This window comes from Mauremys reevesii, linkage group 6 (genome assembly GCF_016161935.1).
Source record: "Mauremys reevesii isolate NIE-2019 linkage group 6, ASM1616193v1, whole genome shotgun sequence".
In the NCBI taxonomy this organism is placed as follows: Eukaryota; Metazoa; Chordata; order Testudines; family Geoemydidae; genus Mauremys; species Mauremys reevesii.
Genome location: NC_052628.1, coordinates 66,848,154 through 66,873,179, shown reverse-complemented (window position 1 = coordinate 66,873,179; position 25,026 = coordinate 66,848,154). Strand labels below are relative to the sequence as shown.

Below are 25,026 nucleotides of genomic sequence, written 5' to 3'. Positions count from 1 at the left end.
AAGTAATTTTGTACTGAGTATATATTTTCTAGCCCACTAACAGTCTGGCAGAGGTTGACTAACCACATTATACACTACTTGTTCTACTACTGTTTGCTCAGTCTACTCTTCCATACCGATAAGTGGCTATTTAGCCCTACTTTTCTATGCTATTGTTTAAATCAGTTTTTAATCTATAACAGGCCTTTACCTCTTATCCTGCACTTACCAAGTTTCCTCAAGCACCTCTTGAGAGGGACTTCATCAGAAGACTTGGGAAAGACTAACTAATTTGTCAAGAGACAAGGTGGATGAGGTAATATCTTTTACTGGACTAACTTCTGTTGGTGAAAGAGACGAGCTTTCGAGGTACACAGACTCCCATAGTATGTCCTCTCTATTCACCAAGAGGAGAGTGAGTGGTGCATCATGGGAACTATAGTCCAGCCAGAAAGCCTGCCCCAGAGGACAATGGGAGTACAAGGCACCTAAACTACAATTCCTGGTGCAATGCATTGTGGCATCAGTTTGAATTAGAAATGTTATCATCTTTCAGCAAAATATTTTGGCCAAAAGTGGAAACTTTCAGGGGCCAGGGGAGAAGGGAGGAAAAGATCCTCTTTTCTGACCAGATTTTAATATTTGTAGATTCTTCATTCTTAGTTCCTTTAGAATGATGAATGCCATCCAGTTCAGTATTGTTTGTATTGTGTCAATCCTAATGAGGATCAGACCCACTCTGTGGTAGGTACTATACTATCACACAATCCCTACCTCCATAGAATTTCAGTCAAATCTGCTATTAATTTTTTCCCCAGTATTTCTATTTTTGACATTGCTTCACCTTCACTACCCGTGTACAGTAATCTTGGGATAAATATTACCAGTGTCCAGTATTTTTTGCAAGTGCAAAATAACAAAACAAACAAACAAAAACAGCCTGTAAAATAAAAATGGAAAATCGTGCAGCGGTGGTAACTGTCCTGTGGGACTGAACCCAGCCCTCTCACACCAGGCATTGTGACCTGCAGTTTGACTCACTGCCGTTTGGCTCAGTGGCTGCCCTCTCCCCTGCACCATCAGAGGGGCAGCCAGGCCAAACCTAAGCAGTGATGTGACCCTAAGTGCCCGGGCACAATGCCCAGAGCAGAGAGTTGGGTCCACCCCAGCAGGAAAGGAGCCGCTAGCTGCATGCAGGGCAGGCTCACTCTGCAATCCCCGCCCCCCGCCCCCATTTCCAGGCCTCCCACAGTAAAATGAAATCCCCCCCAAACCCTGCAAAGTTATAAAAATAATATCATCCCAGGGCTCTAGATATTCTCTCTTCCCTTGTGGTGAAGACTAATATAAAAGCACTATTTAGTTTCCCTGCAGTTTCCTTATGCTTTTTCAACCTCATTTAGACTGGCACTCACACAGAATTGGGCTAAAACATTTTTAAACGTGGCTCAGCTTTGTTTACAGTGTGTGGTCAAACTGTTTTTAAAGGCTGTTTAATAAGATTTCTCACTGTTGCAATCTGCTTTTTTGGCAATACAGACAGAGACCGTCATTGTTCTCTTTTACACTCTGATGGCCTACAGGACCCAATACCACTGTCAGCATACTACTATTCTGATGAATCTAAAGAACTACATTACCAAAAAAAAAAACCCTTACTGAAGTTTTGTGTCATAGTACCACCTCTTGGAATGCTCCTAAGGATATCAAAATTATGACTAACCATCCTTAATCCTGAGTAACACACAGGAATTGATTCAGGAATGTACTGTTAATCAAGATAAACCTCGCTTCTTGTTTGTTCTAGAATAAGCTGTTCCGAGGAGCAATTCTCCACGATGTGTTTACAGTGATTTTTATTCATTGCCCATTATTACTGGTATTTTGTTACTTCCCTGACGTTTCTCAATATTCTGACTTCTTTACTGAGATATAATCTGGTAAAACATCCCTATTACTATACAGTACTTGTACTTTTATGACCTGAATTTTGTATATGCACAGATTTCACATCCTGGCACTCTTCAGTCTATGGCATTCTGTATGTACAAAGCTATTCCTACACATTTGACCTAATTTCTCTTTCCTGTCTAGTGTAGTTTATGGGTTTTGTAGTTTCTAAGCACTCACAGCAAGAAATCGTGGTATTTCATTTATTCCACGATGTGTCAGAAATGCTAGGCTTTCTGTCTTCACCATTTTTTCATTTATGCTTCTTGGTAGCTGTATTCTCATTTGTAAGGTGTGCACATTATTATGTACCTCATCTTTGACTGAAAATTGTTTCAACTGTACTTCTAATGTACTTAGCAGGTTTTACTGTGTACCTTGTTTACTTCTCATTAGCTGCCAGCTTAGTCATAGTTTATTTTAAATAATCCTTTAAAATCTAGCTAACTTTATGTGCTGGCAGTCTTTTCCCCTTTGGATAAAGAGGAAACCATCCATTCCTCAAGGACTAATATACTTAACTTCCTATTCTCAAACCTCTTTTCTCATTCACACATTGAAAAACTAATTCCACATTGAAACAGCTTAGTTAATAGAATAAGAGAGAAAGCTAAGGTAGAGGTCCTGGATTTAAACTACTGATCTTATTTCCAATTTCAGTTCTTAATGACAAATACTACTTTTTCCTAGAGTTAGCATGATTAGACACACGGTGCAATTTTGTCTACATATTGGGGAAAAAATAAGAATTATATACAAATGATGGTTACACTGAAAATAATTAATGTATTCAAATATATAAACTGAAAAATCAAACACTTGTTCTGACTGCCAGAAGCAAGCAGAGACCATAGTAGTAGCACTGTATCCTCTTATTATATAACACAAGGTAAACATTCTCCATACTAATGAGTAACTGTGGTCACTTGGATTTAAGTTGCTTTACATCAGATAGTTTGAAGAAAATGCCGATTTAGTTATATAACATCGTTTAACAAACAGGACCTTTCAAAGGTGCGAATCACCAGAACCACTTACTTTGTTGCTGCTGTATATTTAAGCTTGGCAGAATTTGATTTTATTTTTTTATAACTTTAACAGATAATATTATTTTATGCATTTTCCTTATTTGTATTTTAAATTTTCACAGTTATGGAAAATTATGGGGATGGTGAGAATATTTAATGACAGCAGACATTGAGATTCAAAAAGTTAGTTATTTTATAAACCAATAAAACAAATTGTCAGTTTCACATGTCAAAATATACAAAGTAAATACCCTAAAATCAAATTCTAGTAAGTTTTCAGAAGCATTTTTCTTGCTTTGCCTAGCTGTACATTTTGATTATTATTGATGGAAATATTTTTTGTCGGTTTGTGTGTGTGTGTAGTGAAATTGACATTTACTGACATTTCCCTATAAAAATCTAATCTTTCCAAGCCTATGTATACTATATGTAGGCCTAGTTAATGGAGCACTTGGCTGGGACTCAAGACCTGGGTTCTACTCCCGGCTCAGCCACTGGCCTACTGGGTGACCTTGGGCAAATCATTTCAACTCTGTGCCTCAATTTCCCCATCTGTAAGATGGGGATAATGTTCCTCCCATGTAAGGTGCTTTGAGACCTACAGATGAAAAGCACTATATAAGGGCTAGGTATTGTACCATCTATCGCTCATGTTTTCCCATCACTTTAACACTGACCTTGCTTCTTCAGAGTATGCTATGTGACAAGTCATATGTTCTGATCACTAAATAGCGCTCTCCACCCTAAGGAGACTTCTGCTGCATTTCCTATGTTGGTTTAACTCAGTAGCTAGTGTTGTCACTGAGAACTACTGTTAGTGTGCCCCTCTGTATATCCATGTAGCTCTTATTCAGATTCTTAATCTGCAACTCTTATTTAGGCTAATCTCTTTGTATTGTTGGGCTCTCGGCCCCAAAAACATATCATTTTTTCTGTTCAATATCCAAACAAGCCAACCATCTTTGTACAGTTGGACTCAGATGCAAATCAAGATGCAGTGAATTTTAACTCCCTCATGATTTCAGGATAACTTTTACTATAAAGCTAATTATAAAGATAGCTGTTTTAAAATACATACAAGATCTCAGATCAGGCTGTGAAGTATATACTGTACGCACACAAAGTTAAAAATTATCCATGAAACAGCGTGTGCTTTATTTTAAATTGAGTTGATAGGTGGCAGTGTCAAAACTTATGTCCAGGTTATTGAAAATCAAGTAAAACTTAATTTTAGCGTAAATTTTGTGTTTGCATGTTGTGTATATTATTTGCACCACATGAGAAGAAAATCACTGACTAATTTGATGGTAACACCTGTGTAATGCCAACTAAAAATCAACTTGGGGATATAACTTCACCAGAGAAAATGTATTCCATGGTAGCTAAATGTGGTGCCAGTAAGTATTCTTACACTCTTAGAATGAAGTTTCCATTGCTTAAACACTGACAAGCATCAAACTATCTTCCCAATGCTAAAATATAATATATGTGATTTTCCATAAATCAAGCTGCCTGGCTTTCTTTTGTAAATCAAGGACACACATCTCCTTAAGTCTCTCGCCCCTAATTCCTTCCTACATCTGTTTCCTGGATAGCTCATACAGTGAAAGGAAATCACCTCCCTTCCACATAAACATTTCCATGTGCTTCGGTTCTTGTGAGAATTTGAAGAAATATAATGCAATCTCATAGATTACTGCACGGGTTTGGCAACCTATGGCACATATGCCAAAGGCGGCACACGAGCTGATTTTCAGTGGCACTCACACTGCCCAGGTCCTGGCCACCGTCAAGGGGGCTCCGCATTTTAATTTAATTTTAAATGAAGTTTCTTAAACATTTTAAAAACCTTATTTACTTTACATACAACAATAGTTTAGTTATATATTATAGACTTATAGAAAGAGACCTTCTAAAAACGTTCAAATGTATTACTGGCACACAAAACCTTAAATTAGAGTGAATAAATGAAGACTCGGAACACCACTTCTGAAAGGTTGCTGACCTCTGGATTACTGTATGGTATCCTCCTCCTCTGATTAATGTACAATAGTGACACTTTTCAACTCTACATATACATAACCTGCCAAACAATACTAAAATCCACTCAATAGCTATGCTAAGAATGCTTGGGCTGGTCAGGACTGGTAGTCAAGCTATTTCAGAAATTCAGTCTATATTCTGCTCAATGTAAATAACTTGCCTGTTCATTGTGTGCTTGACCTTAATGAAAAACATAGGCTTTCCCCTCTATACTTAAAAGCAGCAGAGTCCTGTGGCACCTTATAGACTAACAGACGTATTGCAGCATGAGCTTTCGTGGGTGTCACGTCTGTTAGTCTATAAAGTGCCACAGGACTCTTTGCTGCTTTTACAGATCCAGACTAACATGGCTACCTCGCTGATACTCCTCTATACTTAAACATTCAGGATTATCAGAGATGCTCGAATCATCACTAGAGAATCAAACAAGAGTTTAGGACACCATGGGGCAGGATCAGAAAATTAAACCAGTGTAAAATAATTTTCAAACAACTCCCAATAAGGCAGACCAAAAAAACAGATGCCCCGTAAGCCTAGCTGTAATTGAACACAACAGGCATGTTCTCCTTTTTCCTCCCTTATTTCTTGCATAGTAACCCTACCCACTATTGTGGGGATGTATAAGTACCCACTTAGAACAGATTAGGCAATTGCCTTCCCCTAGAGAATTGAAAGGAAGAGATTTTCCACAATTTTGAAGAACAGTGAACAGGCACTAGGGAAATTATCACCATTACAAGCAATTAGTGACTTTGCTGAATGGGTTTTATACCTGAGTCCTGACAATGTAACAATTTGAATGATGATTTTAAGTATACCTAAATTCAATACTTTTTTATTTCCCTTGTAACAGTGGCTTTGGCAAGGTGCCACCCAAATGAATGGTGAGCTGTCCTCAGGTATCAGAATTAATTTATTCTTATTTTGCTGATTAGCAGAATAGGATGAGTGAGAAAATACTTGTCACAACACATACTGGTATACAAGGTAAGATCGCTGAACAAGCTCTCTGTAGGTCATGAGACTCTGGACAGTAGAAAACAATAATTTGCTGTAAGAAAGAAAATGTCATCCACTAATCTATATTGACTGTTTTCATTTATTAAGTCTATCCTCAATCAAATTATACTGGCTTGAAAAAATATTGTATGTGGTTTGTTGGTATTAAGACTATGAATCCAAATGAGAACTACAACAATGGTGGTGTAGCAGTGTTGTTTTACTGAGCCCTTTCCTCCTGGGGTTCTCAGCCTTTTCTATACCAGGCTTCCTCTTCCATCAAACAAGGGGAGGAAGGGCAAGGTAGTTGTGACTTCCAGCCATATGGCTGCAACATCCAGCTTAATAATTCTTGCCCTAGACATTAAAACAGTAGTTTCCCTTGTCCACTCAGGATTTTTCAGATGGCTGCTAAAGACCATTCCTCCTCCACTGCCCAAGTTTTTAAAAGTTAATGTCAGATCCTAGTGAGCCTGTAAGAGTAAACTGACAGAGCAAGTGGAAGGAAAAATCCATGCCCTTTAAGAAGCCAGGCTTACCAGAGAGCCGGCTTTAGGAAGTTTGATTACTTCAGCCTAGGGGGTAGTCCAGCTGGTTTCACTCACTGATAGAGTCGAGTTCTAGCTATTAGTATCCTATTAGCTGCACTTACCTTTCAGGTGCTGCTTCTCCTCTTACTGAGTAGAAAGAGTTTGTATTTTATAGGGTCCCCGCCTTCTCCCACTCCTAGCATGGTTTGCAAAAGCATGCTTCCTCAGTGAGAGGAAAGGCAACACCAGAGAAAGGCATACTGTGACAGTACCAGTGTAAGAAATGTTACTTGAAAGATCCTGTGAAGATAAAACCTGCGGGGACATAGAAGTAAGGACTTGAAAAAGCTTATTTACTGTAGTGAAGATGACTTTGAGGGAACTGGTACTTAGAGTGAGCAATGGATGAAAGAAACAGTACATACTACCGCAAAAGGGAACTTCCATCTTGTTTTATAGCTCCCAGATCAAGAAGAGAAAGGGCCACGTAAATAACTACTCCATATATCTTTTTTCTTACCATACTTCTTGTGAGCAGGTCATCCTTGAACATGCATTTAGGCAAGGCTCTCTGGTAATAGCATTGTCAAGCTTGCTAGTAGAAAAGATACCAGATTGAGTGAGCATTTTAAAGGCTTTCAGTCTGCTTGTAGTAAAGGGACTCATTTGGGCCCAAATGCACCCTGCCACAGAGGCGCTGATTGACATATCTGGTAGATGACGTCTTTGAGCAGGCTGTGTGGAACATCAGAGGCAACATCTACAGCTTTCTACCTTGTTAGGAGCTAAGATAGAGTTATGAAGAAAAAACATGATCTGCTTGTGGGGGGTGATATGAGGCACCTTCTCAGACTGATGGGAAAAGTTGAAACCTGAGCGAGTGGTTATAAAGGTGTACCTAATTCTCCCTCCAGTGGATAAAAAAGGCATTCCTTGCTAACACTGAGAATGAGCAGAATGGTAAATTCTCATTCAGGTGGATGGAGAAGAAATCCATTCTGATATCCCCAATAGATGATTTCTGATCTATAAACTACTTGTGAGAATGTCTTAGGTGGAGTGAGAACAAAGCTGGCAGCAGAGTATCAGCAAGGGAGAATCAAGGCACAGAGAACATTGCTAATATACTAAGAAAAGTGCCTACACTTGAAACCAGGTAAGGGTTGCAAAATAGCAGCACAAAAGTAGGGGCCTTACTAATGTGAGTAACTACCACAAAGAAAAGTTATATTAATGAAAGGCCACCTGAAAAAATACTGTTGGAACCTAATGAAGAGCTGTATCAATAGCCAATGAAGCCAAGGCCATGTCTACATTAGAGTTAAGTTGACTTAAGTTATGTCGATGATCATAAGTAGCTTTAATACCATCAATAGAGCACATCCACACTCCTTGTGTTGGCTAAGCGCGTCCACAGTTGTTGCTCTTGCATCGACAGAAAGAGTGTTGCATTGTGGATAGCTATCCCACTGTGCACCTTATCACCCTCTGCCACTGGGAGCTCTGGGAACAGATCACAGTGCACCATGCAGACGTGCTTGTCGTCCTGTGATGCAGTTCTTTCCGTCCCACCATTCCATGAGCTACCTACTTCATTTCACGCTGTTTTTCAACAGCCCTTGTAAACTGTGTGCCTACCCTCTCTGCCTGACAGCATGGACCCTGAGCTACTGACTAATCTGGTAATGAGCGTTATGAACATAGTACAACTGGTCCTGCAGTATTTCATGAGCTGTGAAACAAAGAGTGAATCTGTGATGCCTGCCCTGCTGTCTGCCATGGAAACAATGCCATGGAAATTGCTGCTGACAGAATAGTTTGCCATAAGAATGGCCATACTGGGTCAGACCAAAGGTGCATCCAGCCCAGTATCCGATCTACCGACAGTGACCAATGCCAACATGTTTGTTGACCCCTTCAAAGAACTCTAATAGATTAGTAAGACATGATTTCCCTTTACAGAAACCATGTTGACTTTTGCCCAACTATTTAGTTCTTCTATGTGTCTGCCAATTTTATTCTTTACTATTGTTTCAACTAATTTGCCCGATACTAATGTTAGAGTTACCGGTCTGTAATTGCTGGGATCACCTCTAGAGCCCTTTTTAAATATTGGCGTTACATTAGCTATCTTCTAGTCATTGGGTACAGAAGCTGATTTAAAGGACAGGTTACAAACCATAGTTAATAGTTCTGCAATTTCACATTTGATTTTTTTCAGAACTCTTGGGTGAATGCCATCTGGTCCCGATGACTTGTTACTGTTAACTTTATCAATTAATTCCAAAACCTCCTCTAGTGACACTTCAATCTGTGACAATTCTTCAGATATGTCACCTACAAAGGACAGCTCAGGTTTGGGAATCTCCCTAACATCCTCAGCCGTGAAGACTGAAGGAAAGAATTCAATTAGTTTCTCTACAATGACTTTATGGTCTTTAAGTGCTCCTTTTATATCTCAGTCGTCCAGGAGCCCTGCTGGTTGTTTAGCAGGCTTCCTGCTTCTGATGTACTTAAAAAACATTTTGTTATTACCGTTTGAGTTTTTGGCTAACTGTTCTTCAAATTCCTTTTTGGCTTTTTTTATTACATTTTTACACTTAATTTGGCAATGTTTATGCTATTTACCTCACTAGGATTTGACTTCCACTTTTTAAAAGATGCCTTTTTATCTCTCACTGCTTCTTTTACATGGTTGTTAAGCCACAGTGGCTCTTTTTAAGTTCTTTTACTGTGTTTTTAAATTTGGGTTATACATTTAAGTTGGGCCTCTATTATGGTGTCTTTGAAAAGTGTCCATGCAGCTTGCAGGGATTTCACTGTACCTCTCCTACCCTTCCCTATGTCATTGGTACCTACATGTACCACAACCACCGGCTCCTCCACAACACTACACATAAATCTATCTAGATGCCTCGAGAGATCCACAACCTTCGCACCAGGCAGGCAAGTCACCATACGGTTCTCCCAGTCATCACAAACCCAGCTATCTATGTTTCTAATGATTGAACTCCCATTACTAACACCTGCCTTTTCCTAATGACTGGAGTTCCCTCCCCCGGAGACAGGGCCGGCTCCAGACCCCAGCGCGCCAAGCAGGCGCGTGGGGCGGCATTGTCGGGGCAGGGCAGCATTTGGCTCCGGCGGACCTTCCGCAGTCATGCCTGTGGGAGGTCCACCGGAGCCCGGGACGAGCGGACCTGCCGCAGGCATGACTGCGGAGGGTCCCCTCTTCCCGCGGCTCCGCTTGAGCTCCCGCAGGCATGACTGCGGCAGGCGCGCTGGTCCCGCGGATGCTCCACCGGAGCCGCGAACCAGCGCACCCGCCGCAGACACTTCTGCCCCAGCCGCGGCACTGGGGAAGGGCGGCGAAGCGCGCCGCCCTGCTTGGGGCGCCGTAATTTATAGAGCCGCCCCTGCCCGGAGAGGTAACCTCAGTGAGAGAGGATACCCCATCATCATCTGGAAGGAGGTATGGGATGGTTTCCCTCTGCTCCCGTTGGCTGATCTCCTTCCCTGACCCTTTCATCCTCCTTAACAGCGCTGGAGTGGTACAAATCTACAGTGTCCTGGAAAGCCTCATCAACATACCTCTCTGCCTCCCTTAGCTCCTCCAGTTCCACCACCCTGGCCTCCAAAGCCTGTACGCAGTCTCTGAGGGCCAGGAACTCCTTGCACCGAATGCACACATAAGCCACCCGCCCACAGGGCAGGTAATCATACATGCTACACTGAGCGCTGTAAACAGGATAGCCCCCACTCTGCTGCTGGGCTTCTGCCTGCATTTTCTCCCACAGCTACCCAGGTTAATGATAGGTTTTTGTTTAAATCAAGAAGTTTTGATTATAGTGTAGTTTAAAGGTTTTAAAGAATGGCAACTGTACCTCACCCCCTTCCCAACTTCCTCTTAGCACCCCCTGCTCACAAAGCTCCCTGGTTGCTTGCTCACTGCTTTATAAAGCCCTGGCCTTCTTGATAGCCCCACACCCTGACTAAGGCTCAGCCAATGAACAGAGGTTTCTAGATTTCAAACCTTGTTTACAAGCTTTTTTTTTTTTTAAATTAGGGTTGGAAGGGACCTCAGGAGGTCATCTAGTCCAACCCCCTGCTGAAAGCAGGACCAATCCCCAGATTTTTACCCCAGTTCCCCAAATGGCCCCCTCAAGGATTGAACTCACAACCCTGGGTTTAGGAGGCCAATGCTCAAACCACTGAGCTATCCAACTGCTGGCCACAGTAGAGGGTCCTCCAAACAAACACAAGCTCAGCACACAGCAAGTAACCCCCAACCACAAATACACACTACAGACAGCCACTACCCCAAGGGTCCTGTATTTGCTCCTCCTTCACCTGGAGAACTCCCTCTCAAAACTGTTAGCGGCCCTTGTTCGCAAAAGCCATGGTGGATCATCGGTCCTGGGCTTGGGAAACAAGCACTGAGTGGTGGGATCACATTGTGATGCATGTATGGGATCACGAGCAGTGGCTGCAGAACTTTTGGATGTGCAAATTCACCTTCCTGGAACTGTGTGCAGAGCTCACGTCAGCACTGCAGTGCAAGGACACCAGAAAAAATGGTTACTAACCTTTCCGTAACTGTTGTTCTTCGAGATATGTTGCTCATGTCCATTCCTGGGTAGGTGTATGTGCACCGCATGCACCATCGCCAGAAGGTTTTTCCCTCAGTGGTATCCATCGGGTTGTCTCCAGCGCACTCTGGAGTCACACCTGCATGGCGCTTTATATAGGAGCCTGCCGACCCAACACCCCCTCAGTTCCTTCTTGCCGGTAACTCCGACAGAGGGGTAGGAAGGCAGGTTTTGGAATGTTCTTTGAGATATGTTGCTCATGTCCAACAGTTACAGAAAGGTTACTAACCCTTTTTTCTTCTTTGAGTGCTTGCTGATTTCCATTCCTGTGTAGGTGAGACTCAAGCAGATGTAGGAGGTGGGTTTGGAGTTCAATGACAAGTGGAGTGTAGCACTGCTCTGCCAAAACCAGCATCATCTCTAGCCTGCTGTGTGATGGCATAGTGAGGTATGAAGGTGTGGACTAAAGACCATGTTGCTGCTCTACAGATACCCTTGATGGAAACCTGTGCCACGAATGCTGCAGAAGGCCCTCATGGAATGTGCCATCAATGCCAGAGCAGGGACCTTTGCCAGGTCATAGCATGTGTGAATACAAGAAGTAATCCATGAAGAAATTCTTTGGGCCAAGACCGGGAGGCCCTTTATCCTGTCTGCCACTGCTACAAAGAGCTGAGAAATCTTCCTGAACAATCTGGGTCCTATCTATGTAGGCCAGCGCCTGCCTGACATCTAATGAGCGGAGCCTCTGCTCCTGGCTATTGGCATGTAGCTTTGGGAACAAGACGGGAAGAAAAATGTCATGGTTATTTGTGGAACTCTGACACCACCTTTGGAGGAAAGCTGGATGGGGGTGCAGCTGCTCCTTGTCCTTGAAGAAGACGTGTACGGTGATTCTGAAGTAAGGGCCCTACCCTACTCTTTTCCATTTTACCAGGTACGTGACCCTGGTGGGTGGCTTTCTGCTCCCAAACAGAACCTCCTGAACTGGGCTTGAGCACACTAATTCCGAAGGGTTCAGCCATGCAGCTTCGAGAGCATCAGAAGGAGGGACTCAAAGTTCGGATGAAGGAGACATGCATGTTCCTAGGAGATCTAGTCTGGAACCAGTGGTAGGGTGATTGGTTTTCCAACTGAGAGGAGGGTGGTGACCCAATGTTGGTACAGCCAGGCTGGTGCTATCAGGATCAGGCTCACTCCCTATCCCCCCCTTGACCTTCAGCAGGACCTTGTGTATGAGCAGAATGGGTGGGAATGCATAGACAAGATGGTCCTTCCAGGGCAGAAGGAATGCATCTGCGAGCAAGCCCAGACTGAGATTCTGAAAGGAGAACTGTAGACACTTCCTGTTATGCTTTGTTGCAAACAAGTCTATCTGGGGAGTTCCCCACCTCTGCAAAATGTCCCTCATAACATCCGGGTAAATGGACCATTCATGTTTGGCGAAGGACCTGCTGAGATAAGGCACTAGCCTGTTCTGGGCCCCTGGAATGTAGGAAACTTGAGGCGGATTGAGTAGGTTATGCAGAACTCCCACAGGCTTCCTGGCATAGGTGAAAGCATGCTCCACCCTGTCTCTTGCTATAGAACAGGGGTTCTCAAACTTCATTACAGCATGACCCCTGTTCTGACAAAGTTACTACATGACCTGGGGGGAGGGGAGGCAGGAGATACCCAGGGTGAAGGGTAAGGGGGCAGCAGGCCAAGCCCTGCCACCCCAGCTGCACGGAGGGGGGACGGCAGCCAGAGCTCTATTGCCCCAGGTGAGGGTGGAGCTCAGGCTTCAGCTTCAGGCCTGGGTCCCAGCTAGTCTAATGCTGGCCCTGGTGACCCCATTAAAATGGGGTCGTGACCCACTTTGGGGTCCTGACTGGCATTTTGAGAACCACTGGTATAGAACATCAGTCGGGTTGTCTGTAAGCACTGACACACACTTGTCTTAGAGGTGGGGCTGGAACATTTGCCAAGCAAGGCGCACCGCTCTGAGTTCTCTCACAGTGATATGTAGCAAGAGCTCCTTCTGGGACCAAGGGCCTTGAGTCCTGAGGTGAGCTCCCTATCCCAGTTTGGAAGCATCAGTGACTAGAGACATTGATGGTTGTGGTCTCCTGAATGGAACACCCGCACTTACCACCCCTGGGTTCAACCACCATAAGAGAGTCGATCACCAAAGGGAGAAGTGTGACCACTCTGTCCAAGCAGTCCCAGCCTGGTTGGTACCCTGTCACAAGCCAGGCCTGAAGCAGTCTGAGTCCCAGCCTCACATGTACACAATGCCACATGCCCCAGGAGCTTCAGGTGGGTCCTCGCAGTGGTGGTGGGATGTTTTCTGAGGCTATGATTGAGCAGAGTGTCTAATATCTGGCTTCTGGTAAGAAGGCATGGGCCTGGACTGCATCTGTGAACTCTATTCTTTGAATGGGGGCAAAGATTGACTTTTGTGTGTTCAACAGGCCTAGCATCAAGAAGGTTGACAGTATTAATTGCATATGCTCTGCCACCTAAGCACTGGACCAGCCTCTGATCAGTCAGTTGTCGAGGCAGGGATACATTAGTTCTCTTTGTTTTCTCAAGGGGGCCGCTGACAGGCCAAAAAGCAATACTGCGAACTGATAGTGAACCAGCCCCACCACAAACAACAGGAATGGTCTGTGGCCCAGGAGTATGGAGATGTTTCCCTGGGGTGGACCGCTGAGGTTGATCAGCTGAGTTTGAGCAGCCAGCTAGAAAGGCAACTAGAGGGGCACAGTGGCAGTCTATGAGTCAGGGAGGCTTTAAAGGAGCATTCTGTCAGAGTCCCAGTCATGTGTCTTTATATGATGCAGTCAGCCAAGCAATGTTTATGTGCCAGCTTGAATTACTGCTGTAGTGCTTGCTTCCTGAGCATTAACTGTATTAAGCAAATAATCCTACCTATAGCCACTGTTTTTCAATGTTAGCACTGAGGCTGTATGTATGTCACAAATAGACTTGAGTTTAATAACCAGATAAAACTCAAACTTTTGGTCAGTCTCACAGTTAGGGCTCTCACAGATGGGTATAACTCCAGCTTTCATTGAGAAGCCAGTCCCTAGCTGTGGAGCGCATGGGGTACTGAGAGGGACCAGGAACAAATGGGGAGTTTGGGGAGGGTACATACCTGAGTACTTTCAGGACTGCAGAGTTCAAACTGCTGACCGGAGCGGTCATGGGCATTGTGGGACACCTTCTAGAGGCCAATTAGGGCATCTCCACTGAGGCTCAGTTGTTCTAACTACATTGCAAAAAGCTCTATGATGCTCATCAAGGTAGTTTTATTATGTCAGCATAGCAGGGGAGTTATATCAGCAGGAGCAGCATTTCAGTGTGTACACCTTCACTGTTCTGCTGACAAAACTGTAGCATAGACAAGGCCTAAGCCTCTGTGCAGAGTTCCCTTGCTGATCAAAGTTAAGGAAATGACATATTTGGATATCATTTCTACTCAGCAGTAGATGGCCTGCTGACAGCCAGTAGGGGGTCTGCACTGTGTTAAGGGTTGCTACCTCTGAGGGAAGCAACATTAGAAGAGCTTGGGGACTTCTAATAGTCTTGCTCGAAGAATCAAAGACCAGGAGTTTTCTATTGCATCCAATAATTACATATTGCTTCACTAAAAGTTAGACTTGTCTAAGTCTTCCCTTGAGGCAAATCTGGAAATAAGACACAGTTAACCATTACATATTTGCCTGATCAAGAATGGAATTTTTTATTTAATAGTATTTAGAAATTGGAATTAACAGTCACTTGGTAGTAAAATGAAAGCATAAGTCTTTCAGCCTGAATAGAGGTAGAAATTCCAACCACTAACTTCTGCCTTGTGTATTTGATTCTACTTTTTAAATAGATGAAGGTATAGTTTACAGCCTATGATTGATGCTGAAAGACAAACTGATCTTTACATTGAGGAAAAGCTTGAATGAGTATAAGTGCACTTTATAGGCAATGCAACTTGGAAAGTGAAGATTTTCAAATGGAACAGCTGAATAAACAATTTATATTTCCTCACACTATCAAAACCAAGGTACTTCCAGTCACTTCAAGTTTCTCATATAATCTTGGCAATAACGATCACCATTTATTAGTTATTCTGATTCAATATTAATGTACTAACTTGATATTCACCCAAATACATGGTAGATGTACTGGTAAATCAGGATCAATATTTTATTACCACAGTATAACAACTTATTTTAGTTAACTGAGAAGGTGGTACTTAGAAAAATTCAACAAATGCAGCAATTAAAAATAAATATATAGTCTTTATTTTTTAGTACCCAAGACCATTCCCTCACCACTGCCACATATAGTTTAAAGCTATTTGAGTCTTCTTGTGAACATACCAGTAATATGTTACCATGATTTACAGATTTCCAAATTCCATCTTTTAAAAACTCATCTACCTGTATATTTCTTCCAGAACATTCTTCTGGTGGAAGAAAAGCTGCCAAACTTGAGCTGTAGAAATTCTGTACAAATCTTTACTGAAAAAAATAATAATTGAATATCAGATGAGATATGTTTATGAATTATTCTTTAGCAATCTGCAAGATCCTCTAGGGCAGTAGAAAATAGCTTCACAAAGTCAGGTTTTGTTTCAGCTTTGAAACAGTTAAGTCTCTGCAAAGGCATTTTCAAAGTATCTACATGTATAGGATTAGGAACATCTTCAGAGGTTAATTCCTAAACCAAGTTCCTTGCTCCATTAAGCAGGACTTCAGATCCTATTTTAAGTACAAGCACTATTCTAAATTTAGTTACAATAGAAGCTGAGTCACAAAACTGTCCCTTATACAGCAGAATCATGGGAGGTATGAATTCCCAACATCAAATAATGCTGCGGAAGGACTTTTTTTACGCCTTTTTCGACACCACAAACATTAATAACAAAAATGAATGGGCAACACAAAGGCAAGAATGCTACATATTGTTAAAAAATGCTTAGTTGTAAAGTTTGCCAGTAAACTGCAATCTTAGCCAAGAAATATCAAAATGTTATACTGTAAGTTATAGGAAGAAAAGTACTTTTTAAAAAATTGTGTGTTATTTGTAGTGTTATTTAAATGGTTTAATGCAAGATTATCATGCTTGTAAACATTAAGAACGAACAAGAACTAAAAATTTCACTTCCAGTGGAAACTAGAAAAAGCTATTATGATTCACTTCTGACTGCTGCAGTTTAGCTCTGGGGCAACAGGTCAGACAACTGCCTGAAGTTTGATTGGCTTATGACATTTTGCACCAATATTCTGCAACTAATTTTAGTTTTGGAAGACACTTATGAACATTTAATCAGTAAAAATTTGTTAGATCATCCTTGCCCACCTTGGACACTGAAGCATTCTGCATGACCTTACAAGCAAGGTAACGAATTAAGTATTACAAAAGAAATATCACAGATTTAAGTATCAGAGGGGTAGCCGTGTTAGTCTGGATCTGTGATAGCAGCAAAGAGTCCTGTGGCACCTTATAGACTAACAGAGGTTTTGGAGCATGAGCTTTCGTGGGTGAATACCCACTTCGTCGGATGGAAAGCTCATGCTCCAAAACCTCTGTTAGTCTATAAGGTGCCACAGGACTCTTTGCTGCTATCACAGATTTAGAGTTTTGTAGAGTAAGAGCTCTCACCAAACTTTAAACAGACATGACAAACTGCAAGTAAATAATCAACATTTATGGAATAAGACCTAAAGGTTCTGCCCATATACAAATGGAACCTTTCACTTTAACCAATGTAGGCACTGAATTCAAAAGAAAAACACACATTTCTATCTTACCATAGTATACAGGCCATATGTACAGAAACTGTAGTCTTCTATTCATTCAGACTAATTTTCTCCACTGAACAGAAACAAATACAAGTTAGTACAATGAACATGTATTGCTCCAACCCCACCCATCACCATTTTCTTAGAATTTTTTGTTTTAAGAGCAACCCTGGACACTGCTGAAACACTTCTAGGTGCAGCACCAAATTAAGCCAGCAGGTGCCTAGCAATTAAAATCAATTTTGTGGCTCTATAATTATATTTGGACATGAAGGAACCTCCCCTGAAGGTATTAAGTAGCAATTAAACTAAATTTTACCAAAATATATCAGATCTCTTGGAGCTAGCCAGAATTTAATTCGATGTCTATTATAAAGGTCAAGAAAAACAATGCTGAAGGCAAGATATAGTGGGGGTGGGTGAGATTGTGTGGCCTACAATGTGCAGGAGGTCATACTACCAAATCATCATAACCGTCTCTTCTGACCTTAAAGACTACTCATGCCTACCATCCAATCAACTTTTCTACAGAGATTCTGTCCTTGCAGAATTGTGGAGGGAAAAAGTACATAACCATCTCCCAAAACTTTTTCAGCAAGAGTTTTTGTATGCCTTTTTTGACACCACGTTCACTGTGGGAGATAGTGAATGGGTAACACAAAGGCAAATATTTAAATCTGTAAGTGATCATTTCTCAGTGCAAAACCTAGCTTAACAGCATATAAACAAATGGTCACCTCCAAAAGAGACCTATTTATAAGTAAATTTTTGAATTATACACAAATGTCAGGCATTCCATTAAAAATAATCATACCATTCAAGAACTGTCATATCAACTTCTTGTAAAGTGGTATTTGTCAACTAGGCAAAGCACATCAATGGGCATTGTCTGCCTACATCTGAAAAACAGGAGGAAAAAAGATAAAATATAACACATGTCTAAACAGATCAATTTAAAGTCAAACTAATCTTGTATACAAGTAAATTTTGTCCTCAATGCCACTAGCCTCATAGGGCTCTTCTGGCAGCCAGTGATTATGTAGAAGAACAAGCCACATTTCATGCTAGCCTTATGGAGGAGACCGCTCTTCAAAGTGGAAGGATTCTTCCCTCCTCCAAATTGTGTCCACCACTCTGAAGCCAGGGAAAGCACGCGGAGCTGAGCAGCCATTGGACCGACAGCACGTACCAAAATCCTCACTCGCCCGTGGCAACTCCACGCGGACGCGCACCCGAGTCACAGGAACGGCAGCGGCTCCCCCCGCCCCCGCGTCACGCCGCAGCGACCCAACAGGGCTCCCCCAGGAGACAACCGGGGGGGTTCGGCCCCGACACGCGTGGGCCTGCGGGGGGGAGGGGGCGGCCGCCTGACGGGCCGAGCGCTCACAGCGCGGCAGGGCTGCGAGAGGCGCGAGCCCGGCAGGGTCGGCCCATGAGGAAGAAGGAGCCGCACTGGGGCTCGCGCCAGGCCAGCCAGTGCCACGGCACGCGGAGTCTCGGCTGGAGGGCGCGCGCTGGACGCAACGCGCGGGGGCTCGGGCACGGAGCTAGGCGCCGCCAGGCCCAGCCGCCCCCAACCCGCAGCACATGGCGCTGGAGAGCGAACCACCCCCTCGCCCCGCCCCCCACTACGGAGCCGGCTACCCCGCCCGTGCTCTGGAACCCCGCGGCCCTGGCCGGGCCGGTTCACCACGAGGCCGCCGCCGCTGCTCCCAAACAAACCGGCGCAGGGGCCGAGCAGCAGCCACCCACCACGACCGATCCCGTCCCGCCTGAGAGAGAGAGAGACTCCACCCCCGCTCCCAGCCTGCCCCGAGCCGGCCAAACCCCTCTGCAGGGAGGAGCGGCGTGTACCAACGCCGGGGAGGGGGGCCCTCACACAGACAGGGCAGGAGGGGGAGGAGAGTGTACCAACTCCACCGGGAAGGGGGGTGTGTGTACATCCATTACTCCGCCCCCTGGAGAGGCCGGGCGGGAGCGAGGTCGAACAAAGCATTTTTCTTCGACCTGGCTGCTGGCTCTGCAGTGGGGTTAGGACAACCGAACTATGTCTTAGGGTACGTCTATACTACGGGATTATTCCGATTTTACATAAACCGGTTTAGCAAAACAGATTGTATAAAATCGAGTGCGTGCGGCCACACTAAACACATTAAATCGGTGGTGTGCGTCCACGGTCCGAGGCTAGCGTCGATTTCTGGAGCGTTGCACTGTGGGTAGCTATTCCGTAGCTATCCCATAGTTCCCGCAGCCTCCCCCGCCCCTTGGCATTTCCAGGTTGAGATCCCAGTGCCTGATGGGGCAAAAATCATTGACGCGGGTGGTTCTGGGTACAGCCTCACCGCTCCCTCCCTGAAAGCAGCAGACAACCGTTTCGCGCCTTTTTTGCTTGGTGAACTGTGCAGACGCCATAGCACAGCAAGCATGGACCCTGCTCAGCTCAATACCGCAATCGTGGATGTTTTAAACACCTCGCGCACTCTCGTGCAGTATATGCTGAACCAGGACCTTCAAACCGAGGCGAGGAGGAGACGGATACGGCAGCGCGGCGATGACAGTGATGAGGACGTAGACACAGAATTCTCTCAAACCGCGGGCCCCTGCGCTTTGGAGATCCTGATGGTAATGGGGCAGATTCTATCCATTGAACGCCGATTTTGGGCCCGTGAAACAAGCACTGACTAGTGGGACCGCATTGTGTTGCAGGTGTGGGACGATTCCCAGTGGCTGCGAAACTTTCACATGCGTAAGGGCACTTTCATGGAACTTTGTGACTTGCTTGCCCCTGCCCTGAAACGCCATAATACCAAGATGAGAGCAGCCCTCACAGTAGAGAAGCGAGTGGCGATAGCCCTGTGGAAGCTTGCAACGCCAGACAGCTACCAGTCAGTCGGGAATCAATTTGGAGTTGGAAAATCTACTGTGGGGGCTGCTGTGATGCAAGTAGCCAAAGCAATCACTAAGCTGCTGCTACGAAAGGTTGTGACTCTGGGAAACGTGCAGGCCATAGTGGATGGCTTTGCTGCACTGGGATTCCCTAACTGTGGGGGGGCGATAGATGGAACCCATATCCCTATCTTGGCACCGGAGCGCCAGGGCACCCAGTACGTAAACCGGAAGGGGTACTTTTCAATGGTGCTGCAAGCACTGGTGGATCACAAGGGACGTTTCACAAACATCCACGTGGGATGGCCAGGGAGGGTTCATGACGCTCGTGTATTCAGAAGCACTACTCTGTTTAAACGGCTGCAGCAAGGGAATTACTTCCCAGACCAGAAAATAACAGTTGGGGATGTTGAAATGCCTGTCGTTATCCTGGGGGACCCAGCCTACCCCTTGATGCCATGGCTCATGAAGCCATACACAGGCAGCCTGGACAGTGGTCAGGATCTGTTCAATTACAGGCTGAGCAAGTGCAGAATGGTGGTGGAATGTGCATTTGGCCGTTTAAAGGCGCGCTGGCGGACATTACTGACTCGCTCAGACCTCAGCCAAACCAATGTCCCCTATGTTATTTCTGCTTGCTGTATTCTCCACAATCTCTGTGAGAGTAAGGGGGAGACCTTTATGGCGGGGTGGGAGGCTGAGGCAAATCACCTGGCCGCTGATTACGTGCAGCCAGACACCAGGGAGATTAGAAGAGCACACCAGGAAGCGGTGCGCATCAGAGACGCTTTGAAAACGAGCTTCATCAATGTCCAGGGTACAGTGTGACTGCTGTGTTTGTTGATGAACACCCAACCCCCTTGATTGACTCATTCCCTGTAAGCAACTCACCCTCCCCCTTCGAGTACAGCTTACTTATGCAAATAAAGTCACTCTCGTTTAAAAATCATGAATTCTTTATTAATTCATTATAAAAAGAGGGAGAGAAGTAAGGGTGTGGTTTGGGAGGAGGATAGGAAGGATGGAGAAGGCCATTAAAAAAATTTCACAGTAACGACAGCCTTCTGGTTGGGCTGTCCACGGGGGTGGAGTGGGCGGGTGCATGGAGCCTCCCCCCACGCGTTCTTACACATCTGGGTGAGGAGGATATGGAACATGGTGAGGGTTGAGGGTGGTTATACAGGGGCTGCAGCGGCACTCTGTGATCCTGCTGCCGTTCCTGAAGCTCCACCAGACGCCGGAGCATGTCAGTTTGATCATGCAGCAGCCCCAGAGTTGCATCCCGCCACCGCTGATCTTCCTGCCGCCACCTCTGATTTTCCTGCCGGTCTTCCTGCCGCCACCTCTCATCTCGGGTGTCTCTCCTGTCCTCACGTTCACTGGCATCTTTCCTGTAATTTGATACCACGTCCTTCCACTCATTCAGATGAGCTCTTTCATTGCGTGTAACTTCCATAATATCCGAGAACATTTCATCTCTCGTCTTCTTTTTCCTCCGCCTTATCTGTGCTAGCCTTTGGGATGGAGGAGGGACGCTTGAAAAATTTGCAGCTGCATGAGGGAGAGAAATATTTAAAAAGATACATTTTACAGAACAATGGTTATACTCTTTCACAGTGAACAGCACTATTCACCTTACATAGCACATGTGATTTCCCTACAAGGTCGCATTTTTCATCTTAATAGTGAGTGCCTGCAGCTCTGGAGTTACAGATCTCACAGACACAGGTCCGGGCATCAGAATTAAGCTTGCATGCGGCCATGGTAAGCCACTGTCTTTCGGCTTCTCCAGTGATTTACCCTCCCAATGCATGGCTAATACCACGCTAGCTCCCTGCTAATCAACACCCTTCCCACCCCCCCACCCACTGCGTGGATGGTAGCTTGGGGAAGATCGCCGGTGACCAACACAAAAAAGATCATCGGCATTTCACTCCTCCCCTCCCCCCGCTTGGCCTCGTGCAGGAAAGGTTTTTTTTTTAAGCTGCTGCAGTCCACGAACCCCGTAGGAAAATGGCCATCCCCCTTACTTAAATTCCTGATTTTTAACCAGGTTATCCTGAATGATATCACTTTGCTGAGGATCACACAGCGAGATAAAGAACGGATGCTTCTTGAATGCCAGCAATCACCGGGACCATACGCTGCTATGCTTTGCCATGCAATGATACCTGATTACTTGCTACATGCATGGCGTGGTAAAGTGTCCTACCATGGTGGGCGGAACAAGGCTGCCTTGCCCAGAAACCTTCTGTAAAGGCTTCTGGAGTACCTACAGGAGCGCTTCATCGAGATGTCCCTGGAGGATTTCCTCTCAATCCCCGGACATGTTAACAAACTTTTCTAAGTAACTATACTGTCTGCGAATGCATCCCAAGTCCTCAGGGCAAATCAATCATTAAAAAACGCTTGCTTAAAAAACAATGTTTGCTATTTGCAAAGGTACACTTACCAGAGGTCCCTTCCATGGCGTCATTGTCTGGGATAGTTGCTTGGGAGGGCTGGGAGGAGGGTAATTCCGTCAGGGTGATAAAAAGATCCTGGCTGCTGGGGCTCACGGAGTGCTGTGTGCTCTCTGCTAGGTCGTCCTCCTCTTCTTCATCTTCATCTTCATCTTCCCCGTCTGCATAATCCTCAGCCATGGCAGAGATTACAACCCCCACCTCGGAATCCACGGTCAGGGGTGGGGTACTTGTGGCGCAGCCCCCTAAAATTGCATGCAGCTCAGCATAGAAGCGGCATGTTTTTCGACCTGCCCCGGACCTTCCGTTTGCTTCTTTGGTTTTCTGGTAGGCTTGTCTGAGCTCCTTAACTTTCACTCTGCACTGCACTGAGTCCCTGCTGTGGCCTTTATCCATCATAGCCTTAGAAATTCTTTCAAATACTTTTTCATTTCGTCTTTTGGAACGCAGTTCTGTTAGCACTGAATCCTCTCCCCATATAGCGATCAGCTCCAGTACCTCCCATGCAGTCCATGCTGGGGCTCTTTTTCGATTCTCAGGAGACTGCATTGTTACCTGTGCAGATGAGCTGTGCGTAGTCACCTGTGCTGATGAGCTCTCCACGCTGGGGAAGCAGGAAATGAATTTCAAAAGTTCGCGGGGCTTTTCCTGTCTACCTGGCCAGTGCATCCGAGTTCAGAATGCTGTCCAGAGCGGTCAGTGGTGCACTGTGGGATACCGCCTGGAGGCCAATACCGTCGATTTGCGGCCACACTAACCCTATTCCGATATGTTAATCCCGATATTAGCGCTACTCCTCTCGTCGGGGAGGAGTACAGAAACCGATTTAAAGAGCCATTAAAATCGATATAAGGTGCCTCGTAGTGTGGACGGGTGTGGCGTTAAATCGGTTTTACGCTCCTAAAACCGGTTTAAACGCCTAGTGTAGACCAGGCCTCACAGGCAGGACGTTTTTCAGAGTCTGAGCAATGTAGCTCGGGGGACCTACGTTTTAGGCATAGACCAATATGGTGCTAATACAAACGCTCAATCAGTGCTATTAAACCAATCACACTGTGAAGCTCAGGTGTTGTTTTGCAGTGTGAGGGCTCCCACTCAAGCTAAACTAACTTGAGAGGAGTTAATCTTAGGCCTTGTCTACACTGCCATTTTACAGTGCTGCAACTTTCTCCCTCGGGTGTGAAAAAACACCCCCCTGAGTGCTGCAAGTTTCAGTGCTGTAAAGTGGCAGTGCACTCCCAGCGCTTGGAGTTACCTACACCCCCTTGTGGCGGTGAGTTTTTTTACAGCGCTGGGAGAGCTCTCTCCCAGTGCTGGTGCCATGACTATGCAGCCACAGTAAAGTGCTGCCTTAGGGCATGTCTACGCTGAAAGAGTTACAGCGCCGGGAGTTACAGCACTGCTCAGAGAGCGCTGAAGGGAAACGGCTGTTGTGTTCACACTGTCAGCTGCCTGCACAATAGCATGTTCACCTTTGCAACAGTATTTGGAGCCGTGCATTCTGGGCAGCTAGCCCACAGAGCACTGCTTTCTCTTCTGCCACTAACACTTGTGGGAAGGCAAGTGTGTCGCGGGGCATCCTGAGTCCTGTCCTAATGCCCTGTGATGCATTGCTTCGCATCCCAGCAATCCCTGTGCTTCCAGCCGCATTTGACACCATCTTTCAACAGTTTGTGTACTGCTCACCTTGCCTCTTTGGGCTGCAGGAATGGATCCCAAACTGTTCACCAGTATGCTGCTTGCTCTGACCAACATGTCACAAGTGGCAGTGAAGTTATTCCTTACACTACAAAGGCAAGAGGAGTGCGACATTGATCTCATCATACATAGGAGCTATGACATGAGATTGCTTGTGGCATTCACAGAGGTGCTGACCACAGTGGAACGCCGCTTTTGGGCTTGGGAAACAAGAACTGAGTGGTGGGATCACATCGTGATGCACGTCTGGGCTGATGAGCAGTGGCTGCAGAACTTTCGGATGAGGAAAGCCACATTCAAGGGACTGTGTGATGAGCTCAGCCCAGCCCTGTGGCGCAAGGACACAAGAATGAGAGCTGCCCTGTCGCTGGAGAAGCATGTGGCGATTGCACTGTGGAAGCTGGCTACTCCACACTGCTACCGATCGGTCGCTAACCAGTTCAGAGTGGGAAAGTCGACCACTGGACTCATGTTGATGGAAGTCTGCAGGGCATTAATCGCATCCTACTCTGAAAGACCACGACTCTGGGCAACATGCATGACATTGTGGATGGCTTTGCACAAATGGGCTTGTAGAGAGAGAGAGTAATATGAATAGTAACTGAAATGTTTATAACTTGCTTTGAAAATGAAACTTAATGAGTCATTGGTGCAGTATTGCTGTTAGCTTTGCTGTCTTGAGTGGTTTGCAACTCTTTCAAGGTGAAGACTTCCTGTAGTAACTTCTCTGAAAAGAGATCAGGCACCGAATGAATGGGTTATTACTGTTAGTCCACTATATTTCAAAGTTTGTTTCAATTTTTGTTAAAAACCCACCAGATGTCAGTATAAGGCCACCAATTCCAAGGACTAGGGAAAGGTCCACGCTGCAAATTATTATTGGTCCTTAGGAACATAGGACTAGGGTGACCTGATAGCAAGCATGAAAAATCGGGAGAGGGAGTGGGTGGTAATAAAAGCTCATATTAAAAGAAGCCCCAAATATCGGGACTGTCCCTATAAAATTGGGACATCTAGTCACCATACACAGGAATCACCATCCAGTACTAGATCAGACCAACATCCATCTAGTCCAG

The 25,026-nt window shown here is 45.1% G+C and overlaps 1 long non-coding RNA gene and 2 other non-coding genes across 4 annotated transcripts; all 3 read right to left on the bottom strand.

Annotated features, from left to right (window-relative positions):
- Nucleotides 1–15,378: 15,378 nt before the first annotated feature.
- LOC120408035 lies at nucleotides 15,379–18,700 on the bottom strand. Of its 2 annotated transcripts, none has more exons than XR_005600377.1 (4): nucleotides 18,657–18,700; nucleotides 17,719–17,803; nucleotides 16,914–16,977; nucleotides 15,379–15,620 (listed from the first exon to the last, which is right to left on the bottom strand). It is a non-coding gene; the product is annotated as an uncharacterized LOC120408035 (long non-coding RNA). The 2 variants fall into 2 exon arrangements; XR_005600376.1 differs by having other exon boundaries at nucleotides 18,627–18,693.
- On the bottom strand, nucleotides 15,917–16,050 carry LOC120408804. The gene has a single exon (XR_005600980.1). It is a non-coding gene; the product is annotated as a small nucleolar RNA SNORA13 (small nucleolar RNA).
- On the bottom strand, nucleotides 17,439–17,570 carry LOC120408803. Its single transcript, XR_005600979.1, has one exon. It is a non-coding gene; the product is annotated as a small nucleolar RNA SNORA13 (small nucleolar RNA).
- Nucleotides 18,701–25,026: the final 6,326 nt, after the last annotated feature.